Below are 23937 nucleotides of genomic sequence, written 5' to 3' on the forward strand. Positions count from 1 at the left end.
GATTTAAAGTAATTGGGGGAAGGTTTAGAGGGGATTTGAGGGGAAATTTCTTCACCCAGAGGGTTGTGGGGATCTGGAACTCACTGCCTGAAAGGGTGGTAGAGGCAGGAACCCGAACCACATTTAAAAAGTACTTGGATGTGCACTTGGGATGCTCTAACCTGCAGGGCTACAGACCAAGAGCTGGGAAGTGGGATTAGGCTGGATAGCTCTTTGTTGGCCGGCACGGACACGATGGGCCGAAATGGCCTCCTTCCATGCTGTAACTTTCGATGATTCTATGGTTGAAGACATAAAGCTAGGATGACACTCCAGCGCAGTGCTGAGGGTGTGCTGCACTGTCGGAGGTGCCGTCTTTTGGATGAGACGTTAAACCGATGCCCCGTCTGACCTCTCAGGTGGACGTAAAAGATCCCATGGTCACTATTTCGAAGAAGAGCAGGGGAGCTATCCCCCATGTCCTGGCCAATATTTATCCCTCAATCAACATCACTAAAAACAGATTATTTGGCCTTTATCACATTGCTGTTTCTGAAAGCTTGCTGTGCGCAAATTGGCTGCCGCATTTCCTACATTACAACAGTGACTACACTTCAAAAAGTACTTCATTTGTTTTGGGACATCCGGTGGTTGGGAAAGGCACTATAGAAGTGCAAGTCTTTCTTCCTGTACCATCGATCATACATTCAACATTCACTTATCAACAGCCTCTGTAACATGTGAGCAGATGTAGAAGCAGATGTCTGAATAGCTTTTAAATGAAGGGTGTGGTGTATGTGCCTTTAAGAGCAATTATGGTGTATGTGCCTTTAAGAGCCCCAGGTGTGCGTAATGCCGGTAATTGCCACTTGGGCTATATAAGCCTGTGTATTGTGTATATCCTTTAGAAACCCCCCCCAGACTTGCTCAGTAAATACCTATGAACCAACTCCTGTCTTCAGTATAACAACAGAAAATGCTGGAAAAACTCAGCAGGTCAGGCAACATCCGTGGAGAGAAATTTGAGACACCCTAGTCCACTCCTCTATCACCCCAAACAGCCCTTCCTCTTCGCCTGGCACCTTCCCGTGCAAGCGGAGGAGATGTAACACCTGCCCCTATACCTCCCCCCTTCCCACTGTCCAGGGCCCCAAACACCCCTTCCAGGTGAAACAGCGATTTACTTGTACTTCTCGCAATCTAGTATACTGTATTCGCTGCTCACGATGCGGTCTCCTCTACACTGGGGAGACCAAACGCAGATTGGGTGACCGCTTTGCGGAACACCTCCGTTCAGTCCGTAAGGGTGACCCCGAGCTTCCGGTCGCCTGTCATTTTAATTCACCGCTCCATTCCCACTCGGACCTCACCGTCCTTGGCCTCTTGTATTGTTCCACGGAAGCTCAACGTAAACTCGAGGAACAGCACCTCATCTTCCGATTAGGCAGTCTGCAGCCTTCCGGACTCAATATCGAGTTCAACAATTTCAGATCATAAGCTCGGCCCCCATTTCATTTTCTCTTGTAATTGTTCCACTCCTTTCCCCCCCCCCTTTCCTTTTGTTTCTCTCTCACACCTGGCAGCTATCTTTTGCCCTGCCAGTACACTTTACACCTTATCCCAGCCTATTACCATCTCGTCTAGCTTCTAATCTCTTTTACTTCTTTTGTTTCTTTTATTCCTGCCTCCGATCTAGTTTCTTTTCTTTCCAGTTTTGAAGAAGGGTCCAACCCGAAACGTCAACTCAAATTTCTCTCCACGGATGTTGCCTGACCTGCTGAGTTTTTCCAGCATTTTCTGTTGTTATTTCGGATTTCCAACATCTGCAGTATTTTGCTATCGTACTCCTGTCTTCAGTGTCTTTATCTACACACGGACACTACAGTGGCGACGAAGTGGAAACGGACTTACCTGCAATTCGGCAGCACCTCAAGGACATCGATTCCTCCAGCGTCCAGAAGACTCAAGGAAGTAAGAGAAACTGTGGTTTCACCAGCTGGCCAAGCTGGTGACAGGTACTGCGCTAATCCTTCCTGGGCGTCAGGCTGGAGCTCCAGCGGCGGGCTCTACAGCTGAGATAGGCAGCAAAATCGGAGGCAAGCAATAACGGACTGGGAGGGTGCACTCGAGAGACGGCCGGCGCAGCAAGCAGGTCAGCGTTTAGACCTCCGTCGGGAACGAGTCTCCAACAGTGAATAAACGGAAACCACAGTAAAACAGCGTTGTTATCGGTAGCAGCGGCGGGAAAGCACGGAAAGCGCCATATCTTTTCTGAAATGCCTAAATCTGGTAATATTGAGGCTTTTGATGGCGAAATAGAAGATTGGACCACATACGTGGAAAGAGTAGAGGTTTATTGCACTGCAAATGGAATAACAGATGAAAAAAAAGCTTCAGTACTTCTGAACTTAATGGGCGCGAAGACATACGGGCTGTTACGAAATTTAATCACTCCAGCCAAACCAAAGGACAAGACTTTTAAAGAAATTGTTGATACCCTGCAGGAGCATTTAAACCCAACACCGCTGCTGATAGCGGAATGATTCAAGTTCTTCAAGAGAAATCAACACAAGAATGAAAGTAACGCTGATTACCTAACCGAATTAAGAAAGCTATCAAAGTACTGCCAATTCGGAGCAGGACTATCGGATTATCTTCGGGACAAATTTGTTTGCGGTCTCTTAAGTGAAGGAACACAAAAAAGACTGCTTTCTGAAAAAGATTTAACATTGGACAAAGCTTTCAGTATGGCTGTATCATACGAAGCAGCAGCAAAAGGAGCTGCAGAGATACAACAAGAGACACAGGACTTCGGCACCCATAAAATGACACAGGAGTTCGGAAGATGTTATCGCTGCGGCAGATCCACCCATAACCAGAGGGACTGCTGGTTCAAGGGCAAAGCATGCAAGCAATGTGGTAAGATTGGACACATTGCACGGGTATGCCAATCTGGACAAAATAAATCCACTGACAGAAAACAAAAAATCAATATAGAAAAGTACAGGAAGGTACAAATGATGACGGACAATAGCTCCGAAGACCAGAATAGCGATAGCGACTCCAGAAACAAGAGACTAAGCTGTCTCAAATTACATAATGTACTTGCCAAAGAGGATTACCAAACCATTTGGGTTACCCTCACAATAGCAGGGTCCCCAGTTAAAATGGAGCTAGATACAGGATCAGCTCTAACCGTAATAAATCGACGAGATTACGAGAGGCTATTTTCGCATATACCTCTAAAAGACACATCCATTATCTTAAAAACATATATGGGGCAGAAAGTCTACCCCAAAGGAAAAATAAGGGTGCCTGTGGTATACAACGGCAAAGAAATACAAAAGTTGTATTTATACATTCTACAAGATGGTGGTCCACCGTTGTTGGGACATGAATGGATAAGGAAGATACGTTTAGACTGGCACTCCATTCAGGCACTGACGGTGACCAGTAAGGAAAAAAACAATGATGACATCATACCTGAACGATTAAAAGACATCTTGGCCAACGCCAAAGAAGTGTTTCAAGAGAAACTAGGAACCTTGAAAGGCATCACCGCCTCAATAAAAGTGGAAGATACAGCAATTCCAAAATTTTTTAAGGCAAGACCGGTGCCATACGCAATACGTCCGGCAGTCGAGGCAGAGCTGAAGAATTTGGAAAAGGCAGGCGTATTATCCAAAATAGATTGGAGCGAATGGGCAACACCCATCGTTCCAGTCATGAAAAAAACATTGAAAAATAACTCTGAGGAACAGAGAAAAATTCGCGGCTGTGGGGACTTTAAGGTGACTGTAAACCCGGTCCTTCACACGGTACAGTATCCTCTTCCGAGGATAGAAGATATTTTCGCCTCACTATCCGGAGGGAAACGTTTCACAAAAATTGACTTGGCACAGGCATATCTACAGATGGAGGTTGAGGAGACCTCTAAAAAGTATCTCACAATAAACACACACAAAGGCCTGTACCAGTACAATCGACTGGTTTTTGGAATAGCATCAGCTCCAGCTATCTGGCAAAGAGCTATGGAGCAAGTCCTGCAAGGGATTCCGGGGACTCAATGCTACCTAGACGACATCCTTATAACAGGAGAAAACGACAACGAGCACCTTGCCAATTTGGAGCAGGTGCTCACTAGGCTGAAAGAACGGGGCCTACGAGCAAATCGCCCCAAGTGCGAATTTTTCCAAAATCAGATATCATATTGTGGCCACATAATTAATAAGGAAGGGTTGCATAAGTCACCTGAAAAAATTGAAGCAGTTATAAAAGCCCCAGCACCTGAAAATGTTTCACAATTAAGGTCATTCCTGGGATTAATAAATTACTATCATAAATTTTTACCGAACTTATCAACTATTCTACACCCTCTTAATGATCTTCTACAGACAGGAATGATTTGGAAATGGAACGAAGACTGTAAACGTGCCTTACATAAATGTAAAGACTTAATCACATCCGAGAAAATTTTGGCTCATTACAACCCATCACTACCAATCAGACTGGCGTGCGATGCATCCCCTTACGGCATAGGAGCGGTATTGTCCCATAGATTCCCTGATGGCTCGGAACGGCCGATAGCTTTTGCGTCACGCTCATTGAACTCAGCTGAGCGTAACTATGCCCAGATAGACAGGGAAGCACTCAGCCTGGTATGGGGAGTGAAGAAATTCAACCATTACCTACACGGAAAAAATTTTACCTTGCTGACTGACCATCAACCCCTCATCTCCATATTCAACCCTAAAAAAGGTGTCCCCATTATGACGGCACAAAGACTACAGAGGTGGTCCCTTTTTCTAGGGGCACACCAATACAACATTGAATACAAAGGGTCAAAACAGCATGGGAATGCTGACGGTTTATCACGCCTACCGTTGCCAACGATAGAAGAGGCACCTACAGTAGACCCAGTAGAGATATTCCACTCTACCATAGTGGAATGTCTACCGGTGACAAATTCTGCCATTGAAAGGGAGACAAGAAATGACCCTACTCTCTCACGGGTCTACGATTTAACAGTGAAGGGATGGCCAGCACATGGCGAACCACTGTTGCCAGCATTCTCGCAAAGAAGAGAACAGCTGTCAGTGTGCCGAGGAACCTTGATGTGTGGATCCAGAGTGGTGATTCCACCCAAACTCCAGGATAAAGTGCTAAAGGAGCTTCACGAGGGGCATCTGGGTGGAGTGAAAAAGGAGAACCTAGCTAGGGCGTTTGTATGGTGGCCAGGTATCGATGGAGACATCGAAGACATGACCAAGAGCTGCCTAGGATGCCAGAAAGTCCAAAATGCTCCGCCACAGGCCCCTCTACATCCATGGGAGTGGCCCTCATCTCCCTGGCAAAGGGTGCACATCGACTTTGCTGGTCCATTTATGGACTCAATGTTCTTAATCGCAGTTGATGCACACTCCAAGTGGCCGGAGGTAATAAAGATGTCCTCCACCACCACGGAAAAAACCATCACAGTATTAAGGACCATATTTGCCAGGAATGGGCTGCCGGAGCAGATATGTTCTGATAATGGACCGCAATTTGTGTCCCAAGAATTCAGAAAGTTCTTAAAGAACAATGGGGTAAAGCACTACACGTCCGCCCCATACCATCCCGCCACCAATGGATTGGCTGAAAGGTTTGTCCAGACCTTCAAGAAGGCCATCAAGGCCATGGGTAATGAAGACATAAAACTTCAGTACAAGGTGGATAACTTCTTATTTGCATATAGGAATGCAACGCATATGGTTACTAACCAAACTCCCGCCATGATGTTCTACAATAGAAACCTAAGATGCCGGCTGGATTTGGTCAAGCCCAACATCCGAAGGGACGTGGAGAACCGGCAGTTTCAGGGCATGAATGAAAGGCCAACTAGGGCCTTCCAGATAGGCCAACCGGTTTTGGCCCGGGACTACCGTACCGAGAAATGGCAGCCTGGAACTATCTGCACACGATTAGGACCACTGATGTATACCGTGGACATCGGAGACAGCATAATAAGGCGCCATGCTGACCAAATCATCAAGTCATCCGAAAAGGGACAACCTACACCACCACTCTATACATCTAACGATGAAGTAGAGATACCCATATCTACCTCCGATCCGGTGATACTGGAGCCCGATGAATCCGACACTGGCCTTCAAGCCGAATCAGCCTTGCCAGAAGAACCTACTACACCACCAGAAACTACTACACCCCCGAGGCGTTATCCGGACCGAGTCAGGAAGCCTCCTGAGAGACTAACTTATAATTAATTAATACAGCAATGTATATTATTTTGCATATAACATGTAATTAATAATTACTTAAAATATGATGTACTAGTTAGCTAGAAGGGGAGGAATTGTGGTGTATGTGCCTTTAAGAGCAATTATGGTGTATGTGCCTTTAAGAGCCCCAGGTGTGCTTAATGCTGGTAATTGCCACTTGGGCTATATAAGCCTGTGTATTGTGTATATCCTTTAGAACCCCCCCCCAGACTTGCTTAGTAAATACCTATGAACCAACTCCTGTCTTCAGTGTCTTTATCTACACACGGACACTACATATTAAACAGATTAACAATGTAGTTCTGACATTTCAAAATATAGAAATCACTAAGTGATAATGAGTACAACTTAAAACTTTCAGTATGTCTATGCATAAAAGCAAAATGTTATTCCCTGCTACGATTGGCTCTCCATGGCCCACATGATCCCAGGGGTCGCATCGAACTAACTGCGCCCCTGGGATATGCAAGCACTGCGCGCCGGCAGTTGGAGGAGGCCCAGGATCGGAATCCCACGCAGGCCCACAGCTCAACAGCCGGCGTGGTAGGTAAGTGCAGGTCGGGGGCTTGCACCCGTGGGAAGCCTCCAATCCGAATTTCTGGGCCAATAAGTATATGAGATAGCAAAGCAGGCGAAGGATTGTACTTGTACATAATTTATTCACCATATTAGGTGTTTGGCTCAAATAATCATTGCACAATCTATTGACTGTTGTTAACAAGGTTAATGATGTCCAATCCTGGTGAAATGTGGAATATTTTCCAGGTGGTGGATGTAAAAGCACTTTGAGTGAATTTCGGAGACCACTCCAATATTTTCTATTGTATCATCAGAATTACACATTTTCTGGCATAGAATTAAGGCCACTCACTGACACATACTTAAAACAGCCAAGTGGCATTTCTCAATTTTTTAAGATTAATTACATTTTCATTAAAATTGTAACTGGCATTAGTGAGGCCACATTATACAGTTTTGGTCATCTCATTTTAAAAACGGGATATGAGATATTGGAGAGGATACAAAGGAAGGCTGCTAGATTATTCCAGAACTAAGAGGGATAAAGCTATGAGGAGAGGGCAACTGACTTGACTTTGATCTCTCTAGAAAAGGGAAGACAGAGATAATTACGATCGTGAAATATTTCAAGAACATGCACTCAGACAAGTTTTTCTGCCATGTATGGGTTCATATTTCAAGGGCAACTTCAGGCAAATTTTATAGAAGAGGCTACCAGCAAGGGGAGTGTAACAAGAAACTATGGTAGGGTTCAAACAAAGACTGGCAAAGTTCCTGCCTGCAAATGGGACCCGTCTTTCAGGTGAAATGTTAAACCAAGGCCCCATCTGCTCTCTCAGGTGGATGTAAAAGATCCCATGCCACTACTTAGAAGAAGAGCAGGGGTGAAATCCCCGGTGTCCTGGCCAATATTTATCAACAATCAACATAACAAAAAAAATTATCTGGTCATTATCACATTGCAGTTTTGTGGGAGCTTGCTGTGTGCAATTGGCTGCCGTGTTTCCTACATTACAACAGTGACTAAGCTTCAAAAACTTCGGCTGTAAAGCACTTTGGGATGTCCTGAGGTCATGAAAGGCGCTATGGAAATGCAAGTCTTTCTTTTTTTTTCTTTCAGAGTCATTGGCTGGATTTGGTCAATAGGGAGCTTTTGGAGGCAGGACTCCCACTTTTTGGGTTGTAGTCCCGCCTCCATTGACTTGTGGCCAACCCACGCTATTTTTCCTTGATTGACCTTGTTAAGCCCACCCAGCAGGCTCAGCAGGCCAATTAAGAGACACTTGGTTACTGGTGATGTCAGCGATTGACATTTCATCTGTCAAGAGCGTTTGACAGATGAAAAATCAGCGTTTGACAGCTCTGTGAGACACTGACAATCTGTCTTCTAACTTGAATCCTTCTACTCAGACTCAGTTAGAGATCTCTCCAGACCAGAAAGCAGAGGCTGCAGCTTTTGACAGTTCAGCGGCCATTCTGCTTTCTGTGCCGGTGAACTGAGGGACTCCCGAGACCTGAAGGGAGGAAGCCTGCAGGAGAAAGTAAAGGTAAGTAAAACTTATTAAAACACTTTACACTTACCTCACACACTTACCTCTGCACACATGCACCCATCACTCACCTGCACAATGGACATCTCGACCCCTCCAACCCCTTCAGACCGACGGTCCGCCTCGCTAACTTGGCGTGGTTCAGAGCCATCGGACAGCCCACACTTCAGGGCTAAAAATAGGGATTAGGCAAAAAACTGCCTGTTAACAGACAGTTAATTGGCACTAATCCCCTTCCCGCCTCGGGGAGGCAGCTCCCAGCACAGGTCGGATACCCACCTCCTGGGACATTGGCACGGAGGCGGGTTGGGGGTGGAATGGGTTCCTGCCCCCCGATTCTGCAATTTTCCCACCACTCCCGCCTCCAAACCCGCCTCCACGGGGCTTGGAAATTCGAGCCCATTAACTTTGTAAATGCATCTTGTGGGAAGTAGGCTAGATGGCCGAATGGTCTATTCTTGCCTGAACATGGCCAGGAACCTCCATGGAGCTGCTCCCGCTCTGCCGCAAGGACTTCACCAGAAGTGTGGTGGGAACCCTATTAACATGCGCAATCAGGGTTTCCAACACATCCCTGACAAAGTTATGGCAAAGAGCGGGAGCAGCTCCGTGGAAATTCCCAGCTAATGTTAATAATTCCAGTTGACCACCTTAACTGCCGAAAGTGAGCGTGAATATTTCCAGGTCAAAGCTCTGTTTTTAACTGTATTATTTTTCATAGCCCTTCATTTGCACTTACCCTTGTTCTTAGTATTGTAGCAGTAGAATTGTATTGACAAGATTTATGTACTGATGCTCATCAATGTATACCAGAGCCCTTGTTTTATCGCTGTGAGGCTTATTTGCAAAGAAAAGTAAGAATGAAAGTTGTACAAGGATATTTTAAGAGTACAGTCAATTTTTCATAATAAAAAGTTTTTCTTTTGTTTTATGGATTGTGGTTTCAAGCCTGGTCTGACTGAGCCCTGTAGTAAAAGGTTGGAAGCAGGCAGAAGCCTGATGCGTGCATGTCAATAGGGATCAAGTGACGTTATTTAGACTCCGGCATCATTTTCATCTCTGCCTGCCTGACTACTAATTAAACATTGGGAAGACAGAAGCCATTGTCTTTGGCCCATGCCACTGATTGTATCGCTCTCCCTGGCCAATGTTTCAGGCTGAACCAGACTGCTCACAACCTCTGTGTCCTATTTGACCCTGAGCTGAGCTGAGCTTCTGATCCTGTATCCCCTCCATCACAAAGATCGCCTACTTCCACCACTGTAATGGTGTCATCCATTTGAACACAAGGGCCTAGAAATTGGGTTGAGGCGCCAAACTGGCGCCAAGTTCGCCTGGGCGCTGATTTTTGCGCTGCGTTGGGAGTAATACCGATCGCCAAAAATTCAGTTTCAGAAACCCTCAAGGGACACGGGGCGAGGCTCGAGGCGCTCCGCGTCCCTCTTAGGGCGCTGAAACTGAATATCGTAGCGCAATGTGCCGCAGCGCCATGCGCTGTGGCACGGCACGCTGCGGTACTGCAGGCCTTCCTCCCATTGTTAAGGGGGAGGGGCCTGCAACAGCGTGATCCCTGATCGCGAGTGCCGGCAAAAGAGCCCGGCACCGAGGAGAAGTGCCGGGCTCTCGGAAAACAGCCGGCAATGCCGCGGGGGTGGGGTCAGGAGACCGGGGACAGAGGTGCTGGCAGGCAACCGCCGAAAAAGGCGGCCGCCCCGCACCTCCACCTTAACTTGCGCCGCTGCCGGCACAGCAAGGCCCCGTGAACCGGGCGCGGGTAGCGAACGGCGCTCACTACCAAATATCGCGAACGGGGCGCTAATGCGGCGCTGCGCACACTGATGACGTCATCGGTGGCGGCGCAGCGCTGCACACACCAATGATGTCATCGGTGGCGGCGCAGCGCAACAGGCTAACGCCACCATTAGCGCCCCTGCTGAATATCGCGGGAGGCGCAGCCAGTGGTGCTACAGCCACTGACTGCCTCTTTAGGCGCTAACAGGTGGCGCTACTCACCCAATTTCTCCTCCCAGGCGTTCAATATCATGAGGGGTCTAGACAAAGTAAATAGAGAGAAACTGTTCCCATTGGTGGAAGGGTCGAGAACCAGAGGACACAGATTTAAGGTGACTGGCAGAAGAACCAAAGGCGACATGAGGAAAAACTTTTTTACTCAGCGAGTGGTTAGGATCTGGAATGCACTGCCTGAAAGGGTGGTGGAGGCAGATTCCATCATGGCTTTCAAAAGGGAATTGGATAAGTACCTGAAGGAAAAACATTTGCAGGGCTACGGCTCTTGCAGAGAGCCGGCACTGGCTCGGCGGGCCTCCTTCTGTGCTGTAACCATTCGATGATTCTATAGATAGGGAAATTCTGCATGCTCTGTCAAACGTTAGGTTCGGAGTGTTCAGTAACATGGACAGTGTGCGCTCATCCACCAATCCACACAGAAACTTATCTTGCAATGGGCCAAATGGCCTCCTTCTGTGCTGTAACCATTCTATGATTTTATGTAACGTCGCCCATTCCCACCCCACTGCAGTTGTAAACCTTCATCCAAGCTTTTGCTGCCTCCAGATTCGACTATTTCAATGCTCTCCTGTCTGCCCTACCATCTCTTTCTTTTATTCATTGGATGTGGGCATCACTGGCAAGGCCAGCATTTATTGTCCAGCCATATTTGCCCTTGAGAAGGTGGTGGTGAGCCACCTTCTTGAATAACTGTAACAGCTTGTTACAACTGAGTGGCTTGTTAGGCCTTTTCAGAGGGCAGTAAAGAGTCAACCACATTGCTGTGGGTCTGGAGTCACATATAGGCCAGAGCAGGTAAGGACAGTAGACTTCCTTCCCAAAAGGGTATTAGTGAACCAAAGGGGTTTTTACGACAATCCAGATGTTTCATGGTCAACTTTTTATTCCCGATTTAATTAACTGAATTTAAATTCCCCAGCTGCCGTGGTGCGATTCAAACTCACGTCACTTGGGTAAATTAGTCCAAGCCTTTGGATTACTAAACCAGTAACATAACCGCTATGCTACCATTCCCTATATCCTCTCCATCACAAAGATCCCCTACAGTAGCAGGTGCAGAGTGTGCCAGTAGCAGCAGAAGGAGGTGGAGTGGTGTGCTGCAGTGATTGGAGGAGAGGAAGCGGGGGAGGGAAGGGCTGTGAGTGCTGAGGTTCAGGTAATGCGGGGCTAAGCAGAGAGTAATGAGAGATATGAATTATTAGTCATGCCTTAGTAGCCCTTGTCAGGTCATTGATCTTTTTGTCTTCATTGCCCCCAGCTCCTTGGAGCAATGTTTCTGCATTTACCTGCTCTGCCACCTCTGCCCACAGTTGCCAGGCAGCCAGCCAGGGTGCCTTCTCGCTGCTGGGTGGAAAGATGAGCTTCTGTCCTCCCGCTGACCTCTCCCACCAGCACCTCCAAAGCAGCATCTGAAACGGAGGGAGCCCTTCCAGCATCTCTTCTGCCTGTCATTTTAGTGGTGTTCCCAATGAAGCTGGTTGCAGCCACAGTGCACCTGTCATTTAAGAGGTGCCGGCTGCCTTTAACTGACTCCAGTGTTTGCCGATTTCCTGCCCACCCCACCCCGTTGGGTGAACTGCAATTGAAGAGTGTCAGCAGTGCTGGCAGGTTACTTATTTCATGTTAAGCGGGCATGGGACCAACGGGACCAATTCAGGGTGAACAGGACCACGGTTCCCCTAGCCTAGGTGAACAGGAGTGGGATCGGAGCATGAGGACTATTTCACCCCCGCTTTCGGGCAATATCAAATTTAGGCCCCTTAATATTTTTAGTTGACAATAGTTCTTTCTTGTTAGGAAATGAACTTCCCAGGCATAATTTGTTCTAATGACCTGTCATGCCTTGCTCTAATTGTAATTTCAAGCTGCCTCTAACTTTAGGTTAGATAAATGACTCACCTATATTGCCAATTAAGGAGTGAATTGAAAGGAACTGTGTTGAAAAATCTCTTCTGGATCTAAGTAAAACCATGATACACATAATCCTTAGAACCATATCTTTGGTAGTTTTGGAAAAAAGTGCATCATAGTCAGGGGCATTCAACATGTTAGATGGCATGGGTTGAGATAAAAGTCATTTGGCTCATCAAGTTTGCTCCTTGAGGTGCTGTCAGCTGTGGCTCAGTGGGTAGCACCCTCATCTCTGAGTCAGAAGGTTGTGAGTTTAAGTCCCACTCCAGGGACTTGAGCACTAAAATTTAGGCTAACACTCCAGTGCAGTGCTGAGGGAGTGCTGTCTTTTGGATGAGATGTTAAACCGAGGCCCTGTCTGCACTCTCAGGTGGATGTAAAAGATCCCATGGCACTATTTCGAAGAAGAGCAGAGGAGTTATCCCTGGTGTCCTGGCAAATATTTATCCATCAATCAACATAACAAAAACAAATTATCTGGTCATTATCACATTGCTGTTTGTGGGAGCTTGCTGTGTGCAAATTGACTGCTGCGTTTCCCACAGTGCAACAGTGACTACACTTTGTGTTGTGTATGTACCTTTAAGGGAATAACTGGTCTGAGACTGCAGTACCGGCAGTGACCACCCCTGTATAAAAGGCCCTAGCAGGCTTCTGTAGTTTCAGTTTCAAGCTGCCTCTTGTTCAGTAAAGTACCTGTTAAACTGTTCTCCCGAATCCGTGTATTATTGAGGCGCGGACTTTACAGTGGCGACGAGTAAGTTCGAACTCACCTGCAGTGTGGCATCATCTCACGGGGATCTCGCCTGAAAGGAAGGTCCTGGAAGGTCGTAGTCTGAGCAACGGGCGTCGACCGAGGGCAACCGCTCAAAGAATCCATCGGTGTTTGGAGAATTGCAGGAGAGACTGTGGTTCCAGCGAATCGTGCTGGTAGCAGGTAGCGCGCTGACCATTCCGGACTGCGGCGGGCTCAAGCTCGATCGAGCGGCTCTACAAATCGGGCCGCGCAGCGTCGCCGGGAAAAGAAAACAAGAGAGAGAGGGTGGAGCGCACAGGGCACGGTCGGTGCTCGAGAACAGGACAGCGGAGAGAAACCAAACGGGGGGGGAAGGAAAGCGAGGCGCGCCGAAGCTGCGGGTCGCTGCCATTACCCTGTAGAACGCTAGGAGCAGCGTGGCAGTAAGGGGAAGAAGCAAAAGCACGGGAGGCGCCATTTTATTCCATTGGGGAAGGAGCAAAAGTGCCATTTTAAATTGCCCAAGATGCCGAAAAGTGGCAGTATCACTGCTTTCGAAAACGAGGTAGAAGACTGGACCACGTATGTAGAAAGAATCGAAGTGTACTGCAAGGCAAATGAGGTGGCCGATGGAAAGAGGGCGTCGGTATTATTAAATCTGATGGGTGCGAATACATACGGCCTATTGCGGAATTTAATTACCCCAGCTAAACCAATGGAGAAAACTTTTGAGGAGATTGTTCATATCTTACAGGAACACCTAAGCCCTACACCACTGCTGATAGCAGAAAGATTCAAGTTCCATAAAAGAAACCAGCACAAAGATGAGAGCAATGCTGACTATCTTACGGAACTACGCAAGTTATCGAAGCACTGCCAGTTCGGAACAGGACTGGCAGACACCTTACGGGATAAGTTTGTCTGCGGGCTCCAGAGTGAAGGAACCCAGAAATGACTACTTTCGGAAAAGGACCTGACGCTAGAACAGGCTTTCAGCGTGGCAGTATCCTACGAAGCAGCAGCATGGGGAGCTGTGGAAATACAACAGAAACCACAAGAATACAGCGCTAACGAAATGGCGTATGGAGCCGAAAAGTGCTATCGCTGTGGCAGAACAACCCATGAGCAGAAGGACTGCTGGTTTAAAGACAAAATATGCAGGCAATGCGGAAAAATGGGACATATAGCAAGAGTCTGCAGGTTGGGAAAGAAGACCAACACGACAAGAACTACTAAGGAACAGTACAGGAAAGTAAAGAAACTGACAGATAGTAGTTCCGAAGATCAGGAGAGTGATAAGGACTCTGGGAGCAGGCGACTAAGTTGTTTAAAATTACACAATGTGATCGCAAAAGAAGATCACCGAAACATTTGGGTCACCCTCATGATATCAGGGTCCCCAGTGAAGATGGAATTGGACACAGGATCAGCCCTAACTGTCATGAATCGACGAGACTATGAGCGGCTATTCTCACACATACCCTTAAAGGACACGTCCATTGTATTGAAGACATACACGGGGCAAAAGGTCTACCCCAGAGGAAAAATAAGGGTGCCAGTTGAATATAACGGAAAGGAAACACAGAAACTATACATGTATATACTACGAGATGGAGGACCACCATTATTGGGACGTGAATGGATCCGAAGACGACAATTGGATTGGCATTCCATTCTGGCACTAACTGTGACTGACAAAAAAGATGATGACGTCGCACCTGGACGTCTGTCACAAATTCTATCTGACGCGGAAGAGGTGTTCCAACAAGGACTTGGGACTCTAAAAGGAGTAAAGGCAACCATAAAGATTGAGGATAACGCAACCCCAAAATTTTTCAAGGCCAGACCGGTGCCATACGCGATACGCCCAGCTGTGGAAGCTGAACTGGAGAGTCTGGAGCGTTCGGGGGTGCTGTCTAAGGTGGACTGGAGCGAGTGGGCCACACCCATCATTCCTGTAATGAAGAAAGCATTGAGCAGCACGCCTGGGGAGCCAAGGAAGGTTCGCATCTGTGGGGACTTCAAGGTGACTGTGAACCCAGTCCTGCACACAGTACAGTATCCGCTTCCGCGGATAGAAGATATTTTCGCCTCACTATCTGGAGGGAAACGTTTTACAAAGATTGACCTGGCTCAAGCGTATCTACAAATGGAGGTGGAAGAAGCATCTAGGAAATACATCACGATAAACACTCACAAAGGTCTTTACCAGTACAATCGACTGGTGTTTGGGGTAGGATCGGCCCTGGCTATGTGGCAGAGGGCAATTGAACAAGTCCTGCAAGGGATTCCGGGGACCCAGTGTTATTTGGACGACATCCTGGTTACGGGCGAAAATGACAATGAACACCTTGCCAACCTGGAACAGGTGCTCACGAGATTGCAGGAATATGGGCTACGAGCCAACCGTCCCAAATGCGAGTTCTTCAGGAGACAAATCTCATATTGTGGCCACATGATTGATGAGGAAGGGTTGCATAAGTTGCCGGACAAGATTGAGGCTGTAGTCAAGGCTCCAGCACCAGAAAATGTGTCGCAACTGAGGTCGTTCCTTGGGTTGGTGAACTACTACCATAAGTTCTTGCCGAATTTATCTACAATTCTGCACCCACTGAATGCCCTCCTTCAAACTGGTGTAACATGGAAATGGAGTGATGAGTGTAAGCGTGCCTTTCAGGAATGTAAATGCCAAATCACTTCAAAAGAAGTATTGGCCCACTTCAACCCAACACTACCGATTCGGTTGGCATGTGATGCGTCACCTTACGGCGTTGGAGCGGTGCTGTCACACAAATTCCGTGACGGTTCAGAGAGGCCAATAGCCTTTGCATCGCGCTCGCTAACCTCAGCCGAGCGTAACTACGCCCAGATTGACAGGGAGGCCCTCAGCCTGGTGTGGGTGGTGAAGAAGTTCAATCACTATCTGCACGGGCAGAAATTCACCCTACTGACTGATCATCAATCCCTGGTCTCAATTTTTAACCCAACGAAGGGCGTTCCGGTGATGATGGCGCAACGGCTGCAGAGATGGTCACTTTTTCTAGGGGCACATCAGTATGACATAGAGTACAAAGGTACGAAACAACATGGAAATGCTGATGGGCTGTCACGCCTACCATTGCCTACGGCGGAAGAAGCACCTGCAGTGGACCCGGTGGAGATATTCCATGCGACCATAGTCGAATGTTTGCCTGTTACAAACGCAACTATTGAGCAGGAAACCCGAAATGACCCGACATTCTCTCGGGTCTATGATTTGACGGTGAAGGGATGGCCAGCATATGGCGACTCACGGTTGCCAGCATTCTCGCCAAGGAGGGAACAGCTGTCAGTGTGCCGGGGAACCTTGATGTGTGGATCCCGAGTGGTAATTCCACCCAAGTTGAGAGATAGAGTACTCAATGAGCTTCACGAGGGTCATCTGGGAGGGGTAAAAATGAAGAGCCTAGCCAGGGCATTTGTGTGGTGGCCGGGAATCAATAAAGAAATCGAGGATATGACCAAGAGATGCACAGGATGCCAGAAGGTCCAAAACGCTCCACCACAGGCCCCGCTACATCCATGGGAGTGGCCCTCATCTCCATGGCAATGGGTACACATTGATTTTGCTGGTCCATTTATGGACTCAATGTTTCTAATCGCTGTGGACGCCCATTCGAAATGGCCAGAGGTCATTAAAATGTCCTCCACCACCATGGAGAAAACTATTGCAGTCCTAAGGACCATCTTCGCCAGGAATGGGTTGCCAGAACAGATCTGTTCCGACAATGGCCCACAGTTTGTGTCTGAGGATTTCCGGAGGTTCCTGAAGAATAATTGGGTGAAACATTACACATCTGCCCCATATCATCCAGCCACAAATGGATTGGCTGAGAGGTTTGTTCAGACCTTTAAAAAGGCCATAAAGGCAATGTATAATGACGACATACCACTGCAACACAAGGTGGATAACTTCCTGTTTGCTTACCGGAATGTGACACATGCAGTAACCAACCAAACTCCAGCCGTACTGTTTTTCAACCGGAGACTAAGATGTCGCTTGGATTTGCTCAAACCAAACATAAGACGAGATGTTGAGGATAAGCAGTTCCAGCACATAAATGAGAAGCCAACCAGGAGCTTCAAGATAGGGCAACCAGTCTTGGCCCGCGACTACCGAACAGAAAAATCGCAGCCAGGAACGATATGCACACAGCAGGGACCACTAATGTACACAGTGGACGTTGGAGAGAGCATCGTGAGACGCCATGCTGACCAGATTCTAGAGTCACAGGAACAAGCCAAACCTGTACCACAAGCATGTGCACCTGGTAATGGGCCCGAAGTACAGATTGCGTCTACCTCAGAAGCAGGGGTATTGGAAGCTGATGAACCAACCAATGACAATGAGCCAGAATTGACTCCACCGCCAGAACAGGATACTCGAGAAAGGCGCTATCCAGTCCGGATCAGGAAGCCTCCTCAAAGACTGAACTTATAAATGACTATTTCAGTTGATGTATATATTACTGAGGAAATTTTAATTGTAATTAGTTATTATTTAGTTGTTAAATGAATGTTATGTACTGTTTATCTAAAAGGGGAGGAATTGTTGTGTATGTACCTTTAAGGGAATAACTAGTCTTAGACTGCAGTACCGGTAGTGACCACCCCTGTATAATAGGCCCTAGCAGGCTTCTGTAGTTTCAGTTTGAAGCTGCCTCTTGTTCAGTAAAGTACCTGTTAAACTGTTCTCCCGAAGTCCGTGTATTATTGAGGCGCGGACCTTACACTTTGAAAGTACTTCATTGGCTGTAAAGCGCTTTCAGACATCTGGTGGTCGTGAAAGGCGCTATAGAAATGTAATTCTTTCTTTCTTTCACAAACCATGTACAATCTTCCCTCCCATTGACTCTCTCCCATTGGAAACCGTGGGCAGAAGTGGCAGAGCAGGTCAATGCAAAAGCTTTGCTCCAAGGAGCTGGGTGCATACTCTAAAGGAAATTTTTGTACAATGGCTCTTTCAACCGACAGAGTCAGTCAAGGAAAACTCTGAAATATCCATCGAAACTTACTTTCCCCAGTATTCCACTCTGGCTTCTTAGTTTCCAGAGTCCCTATTCTAGCAGCATCGAAACCTTTGAAGTAGAGTTTCCGCTTTGGGCGCAATCGGGAAATTGCACTCAAAATGTGCTTGAAATTGCGCTGGTTAAGTTGCACTTCAAGGCTTGGAGTTCCTGTTTGATTGGGCTGTTCCTTTCGTCGCAATTCACTAGAAATTGGCGTACCTGGCGCAAAAGATTACAAAATTATCAGTGCGAATTACATCCAGCGCAAATCGAGTTCCCGCGATCTTTTGCGCTGGTTTTAAAAGCATCGTGCGAGAAGCAGGCCCCGCCCACAAAACTGGCCACGCCCCCAGGGTGAATTAATCACCATTTGGAGTTTCAACAACAACAACAACAACTTGTATTTATATAGTGTAGGAATGGCTAGATTCCTAACTATAGGACTGAGGTCTAGTCAGTCTATCAAACAAACGATGTTTAATACTAATCAACAGAGTTTAAAACGAAAACACAGGAGAACTACATTACAGGTCTGTACTCTTTGCTGGCTCCACGAGGACTGGCTAGGGCAGCTCCCCAGCCTGACGTCATGACGTCATCACGTTTTCCCGCCGCTGGAGGATCACATGATCAACGTGATGACGTCATCGCCTTTGGTCTCATTCTTAAAGGGACCGCGCTATGTACATGCAATGATATGAACAAAGATACAGATTCATTCTGTAGCTAATAATTTGTTAAAGATAATTATGTACATTAGATCAGAGTCCCCTTGGTGGCTCCGCCACATGCGCCCCCCCAGAATTGTCTTTAACAGTAAAAGTCAATCGACTAGGAGGTCTGACAAGCCTGTCAGAGCGACTCCTGTATTTTTGGAGTGGACGTTGTTGAACAGCGGGCGGGCTGGCGGATGGAAGCCTTCGGTCTGGCGTGGATGCAGTGGGAGGTCGACCACGTCGTGGTGGCTGTGCAGTCTCTACTGGTCGGACGATGTCCAGGTGTGCCGGTTTGAGACAGTCAATGGATATGTGGTCGGGTTTACCACATACAGAGAAACTCTTGTCACCTGTCTCCAGTACGTGAAAAGGGCCTGTGTAAGGGGCCTTGAGCGGATCCTATGGGCATCATGATGAATGAATACAAATTCAGCATTCTTTAGCTCCGCTGGTACGTGTGAAGATGGAAGGCCGTGATGCAAAGTTGGGATAGGCGCAAAAGCCCTGGCTGTTTCCCGGTGGCTGCTGAGTTGTTCGGCTGCAGACCACGGCTCAGTTGGAAGCGGCAGGAAATCTCCCGGTATGCGGAGTGGCTGGCCGTACACAAACTCCGCGGCGAACGATTGCAGGTCCTCTTTGGGTGCCGTGCGGAGACCCAACGTGACCCACGGAAGCTTACCCACCCATCCGGCACCTTGGAGGCTGGCCCTCAGCGATGCCTTTAACGATCTGTGGAAACGTTCGCACAAACCGTTTGCTTGTGGGTGATAGGCCGTGGTGCGGTGAAGCTTGGTGCCGAGACCCTGGGCCACAGCGTTCCAGAGCTCGGAAGAGAACTGTGGACCGCGGTCTGAAGAAATGTCCGCCGGAACGCCGAAACGTGCGACCCACGAGGAGAGGAATGCTCTGGCGACATCAGCGGATGTAGTAGACGCCAGAGGAACTGCCTCTGGCCATCTAGTAGTGCGATCGACCATGGTGAGGATGTGTGTGAACCCCTGCAACGGTGGAAGCGGCCCGACGAGCTCCACGTTGACATGGTCGAATCGACGTTCTGGTACTGCGAACGTGGCCAATGGGGCCTTAACGTGACGTTGCACCTTAGACGTTTGACAGACGACGCAGGTGTTAGCCCAGTCGCGGATATCCTTACGCATTCCTCTCCAGACGAACTTAGCCGGCATTAATTTTTGAGATGCCTTCACGCCAGGATGCGAAAGCCCATGTATGGCGTTGAAAATTTTGCTGCGCCAGGTGACTGGAACGATCGGGCAGGGCTCTCCCATGGAGACATCACAGAGTAACGAGATGCCTGCAGCGTGGAATTGCACATCAGTCGGTTGGAAGCTAAAGGTGTCGGTGCGATATGCTTGTGTTTCAGGGTCGGATGCCTGATCAGTAGCCATGAGGGCATAATCGATGCCCAGCTGGATCGCCGGTACGGTCGAGCGAGAAAGGCAATCAGCTACCAAGTTGTCCTTGCCAGCTACGTGTTGGACGTCTGTCGTGAATTCTGAAATGAAAGTTAGCTGTCGCTGCTGTCGAGCCGACCACAGTTCGGCGGTCTTGGCCATGGCGAAGGTCAGTGGTTTGTGATCTACAAATGCAGTGAAGGGACGTCCTTCTAACAAAAAACGGAAATGGCGGATAGCCAGGAACAGCGCCAGCAACTCCCGGTCGAAAGTGCTGTATTCGCGTTCGTTGCGCCGGAGTTGGCGGCTGAAAAATGCCAGTGGTTGCCACGTCCCGTTGACCCACTGTTCCTGCACAGCTCCTATGGCATAGTCGGAAGCGTCGGTGGTAAGGGCGATGGTGGCACCTGGCAGAGGGTGCGCCAATATAGTTGCATTGGCTAGAGTGGTTTTTGTGTTGTCGAAAGCGTTGTCCATTTCGACTGTCCAGGCTATTGTATCTTTTCCGGCCTTGCCTTTGAGGGCCTCGTAGAGGGGCTGCATGAGTCATGCTGCCTTGGGCACAAAGCGGTGGTAGAAATTCACCATGCCCAGGAATTCTTGAAGAGCCTTGGTGGACTGCGGCCTTGGGAATGCTGTAATTGCTTCGACCTTTGACTGCAGTGGAAGTAATGCGGTGGCCCAAGAAGTCAATCTGTTGTAGGCCGAACTGACACTTGGCCAGGTTGATTATGAGGCCATGTTGGCTGAGGCGCCGAAAGAGGGTGCGGAGATGGCAGACGTGTTCCTCTTTGGTAGAGCTAGCTATCAGGATGTCGTCCAGGTAGACAAATAAAAAGGGAAGATCCCGCAGGACCGAGTCCATTATTCGTTGAAAAGCCTGTGCGGCGTTCTTGAGCCCAAATGGCATCCGTAGAAACTCGAACAGTCCAAAGGGAGTGATGACAGCCATTTTCTGGACGTCCTGCGGGTGTACGGGAACTTGGTGGTAGCCATGGACGAGGTCGACCTTGGAGAAGATTGAGTTTCCCGCCAAATGGGTGGAGAAATCCTGTATATGCGGGATCGGGTACCGATTGGGAGTAGTGGTGTCATTAAGGCGTCGGTAGTCCCCGCATGGCCGCCATCCACCGCCGGGCTTCGGGATGCTGTGGAGAGGCGAGAACCAGGGACTATTCAACCGGCGAATAATCCCCAGCCGTTCCATTGTGGCAAACTCTGCCTTCGCAGCCGCGAGCTTGCCGGGTTCCAGGTGCCGAGCTCGCGTGTAAACCGGAGAGCCAGACATAGTAATGTGGTGTTTGACACCATGCTTAGTGGCCGAGGAGGAGAAAGTGGGCTTGGTCAGCTCTGGGAATTCACCTAATAGGCAAGTGAACTCGTCCGGCGAGGACAGCGTGCAGGAGACAGTGTGCGACATAACGGAACTGCGGAAGCAAGGGATGGAGTGGAAGGTGGCCGCGTTGACCAATTGATGATTTCTTACATCCACCAAGAAGCTGTTGGCGCATAAGAAATCCAAGCCGAGGATGGCTTGCAAAACCTTGGCTGTAATAAATTCCCACTGAGACCATTGCCCGCTGAAGCACACCTGGACCCGTCATTTGCCAAAGGAACGAATGGCCCTGCCATTAGCTGCCACGAGGGCGAGGCCGTGCATCCCAGACTGAATATCGAGTGCTGAGGCAGGAAGGATGGTACACTGCGCCCGGTGTCGCATAAAAAACGCCGGCCTGAGAGGGAATCTGTAATGTAGAGGAGCTACCCGGAATTTCCAACCGCCATCGCGGCCGCAGAATGTCCCTCAGACTCGGTCCTCCTTTTCTGGAGTTGCTGCTGGTGTTGATGTCGGTTTTTTGTTTTAGGCGCGAAACTGCAGGGAGGGCGGCAGCCTCTGGCTTTCGCGCCGAAACGGGCGTGGTAAAAACACAAGCCGGGGGATGGAGGCGTCGGGGCGGCGTTCGCGGGGGAGGGGTGCCTCGTGGCGGCGCAGGATTGCTGCGTGACCGCATAAATCGTATCTGCTTCTGCAGCAAGTGCTGCGCAATCTGTGGCTTCCGATCTGGCGAGGGCAGCCTGAACCTGCTCGGGTAGTTGACTCAGGAATAACTCCCGAAAGAGGAAACATTGCGGTTCTGAGCCAAGGAGCGTGAGCATCTGGCTCATTAACTCAGATGGCTTGGAATCGCCAAGCCTGGGCAAAGCGAGTAGCCGGCGGGCATGCTCCACCTTCGTGAGCCCGAAGACCTGTATTAACCGCGCTTTAAGAGTATTATACTTGCTGTCAACCGGGGGGTTTTCGAGCAGGCTGATGATCTGTGAGGCCGTGGAGCTGACGAGTGCAGAGACCACGTAAAGGTAACGGGTCTGAACCGCAACAATGTTTCGGAGATCGAATTGTGCTTCTGCTTGGACGAATCAGGAGGCCGCCTGTTGTTCCCAAAACTGTGGGAGCTTCAAAGCCACGGAGTTCGCTTCCATGTTTCGTCGCGCTTCGCTTCTTCCGCGAAAATTGTTCACGAAAATTCAGGGTCACCACTGTAGGAATGGCTAGATTTCTAACTAAAGGACTGAGGTCGAGTCAGTCTATCAAACAAACGATGTTTAATACTAATCAACAGAGTTTAAAATGAAAACACAGGAGAACTACATTACAGGTCTGTACTCTTTGCTGGCTCCACGAGGACTGACTAGGGCGGCTCCCCAGCCTGACGTCATGAAGTCATCATGTTTTCCCGCTGCTGGAGGATCACATGATCAACGTGATGACATCATCGCATTTGGTCTCATTCTTAAAGGGACCGCGCTATGTACATGCAATGATATGAACAAAGATACAGGCCTAGAAATTGGGGTGAGGTGCCAAACTGGCGCCAAGTTTGCCTGGGCGCAGATTTTTGCGCAGCGTTCGGAGCAGTAGCGAACATCAGATATTCAGCCTCAGTGCCCCTAGAGGGAGATGGGGCGCGGCTCGAGGCGCTCCGCGTCCCTCTTAGGGCGCTGAAAGTGAATTTCGCAGCGCAACATGCCGCAGTGCCACACGCTGCGGCACGGCACGCTGCAGTACTGCAGGCCTTCCTCCCATTGTTAAGGGGGAGGGGCCTGCAGCAGCGCAAACTCCGATCGCGAGTGCCGGCAAAAGAGCCCGGCACCGTGGAGAAGTGCCGGGCTCGCGGGAAAAAGCCGGCAATGCCGCGGGGGGGGGAGGATCTGGAGGCCGGGGACGGAGGTGCTGGCAGGCGGCCGCTGAAAAAAATGGCCGCCCCGCACCTCCACCTTAACTTGCGCCTCTGCCGGCGCAGTAAGGCCCCTGAACCGGGCGCAGTTAGCGAACGGCGCAACAGCGGCGTTCGCTACCAAATATCGCGATCGGGGCGCGAATGGGGCACTGCGAACACCGATGACATCATCGGTGGCGGCCCAGTGCAACAGGCTAAAGCCACCAGTAGCGCCCCTGCTGAATATCATGGGAGGCGCAACCAGTGGCGCTACAGCCACTGGCTGCCTCTTTAGGCGCTAACAGTTGGCGCTACTCACCCAATTTCTCCCCCACAGATTCATTCTGTAGCTAATAATTTGTTAAAGATAATTATGTGCATTAGATCAGAGTCCCCTGGTGGCTCCCCCACAATAGCACCTTTAACATAGCAAAACGTCCCAAGGCGCTTCACAGGAGAATTAAAAGACAAAGAAAATTGACACCGAGCCACATAAGGAGAAATTAGGGCAGGTGACCAAAAGCTTGGTCAAAGAGGTAGGT

This window comes from Somniosus microcephalus, chromosome 1 (assembly GCF_052327205.1).
Source record: "Somniosus microcephalus isolate GS21.2 chromosome 1, FLI_Smic_1.0, whole genome shotgun sequence".
NCBI classification, from domain to species: Eukaryota; Metazoa; Chordata; class Chondrichthyes; order Squaliformes; family Somniosidae; genus Somniosus; species Somniosus microcephalus.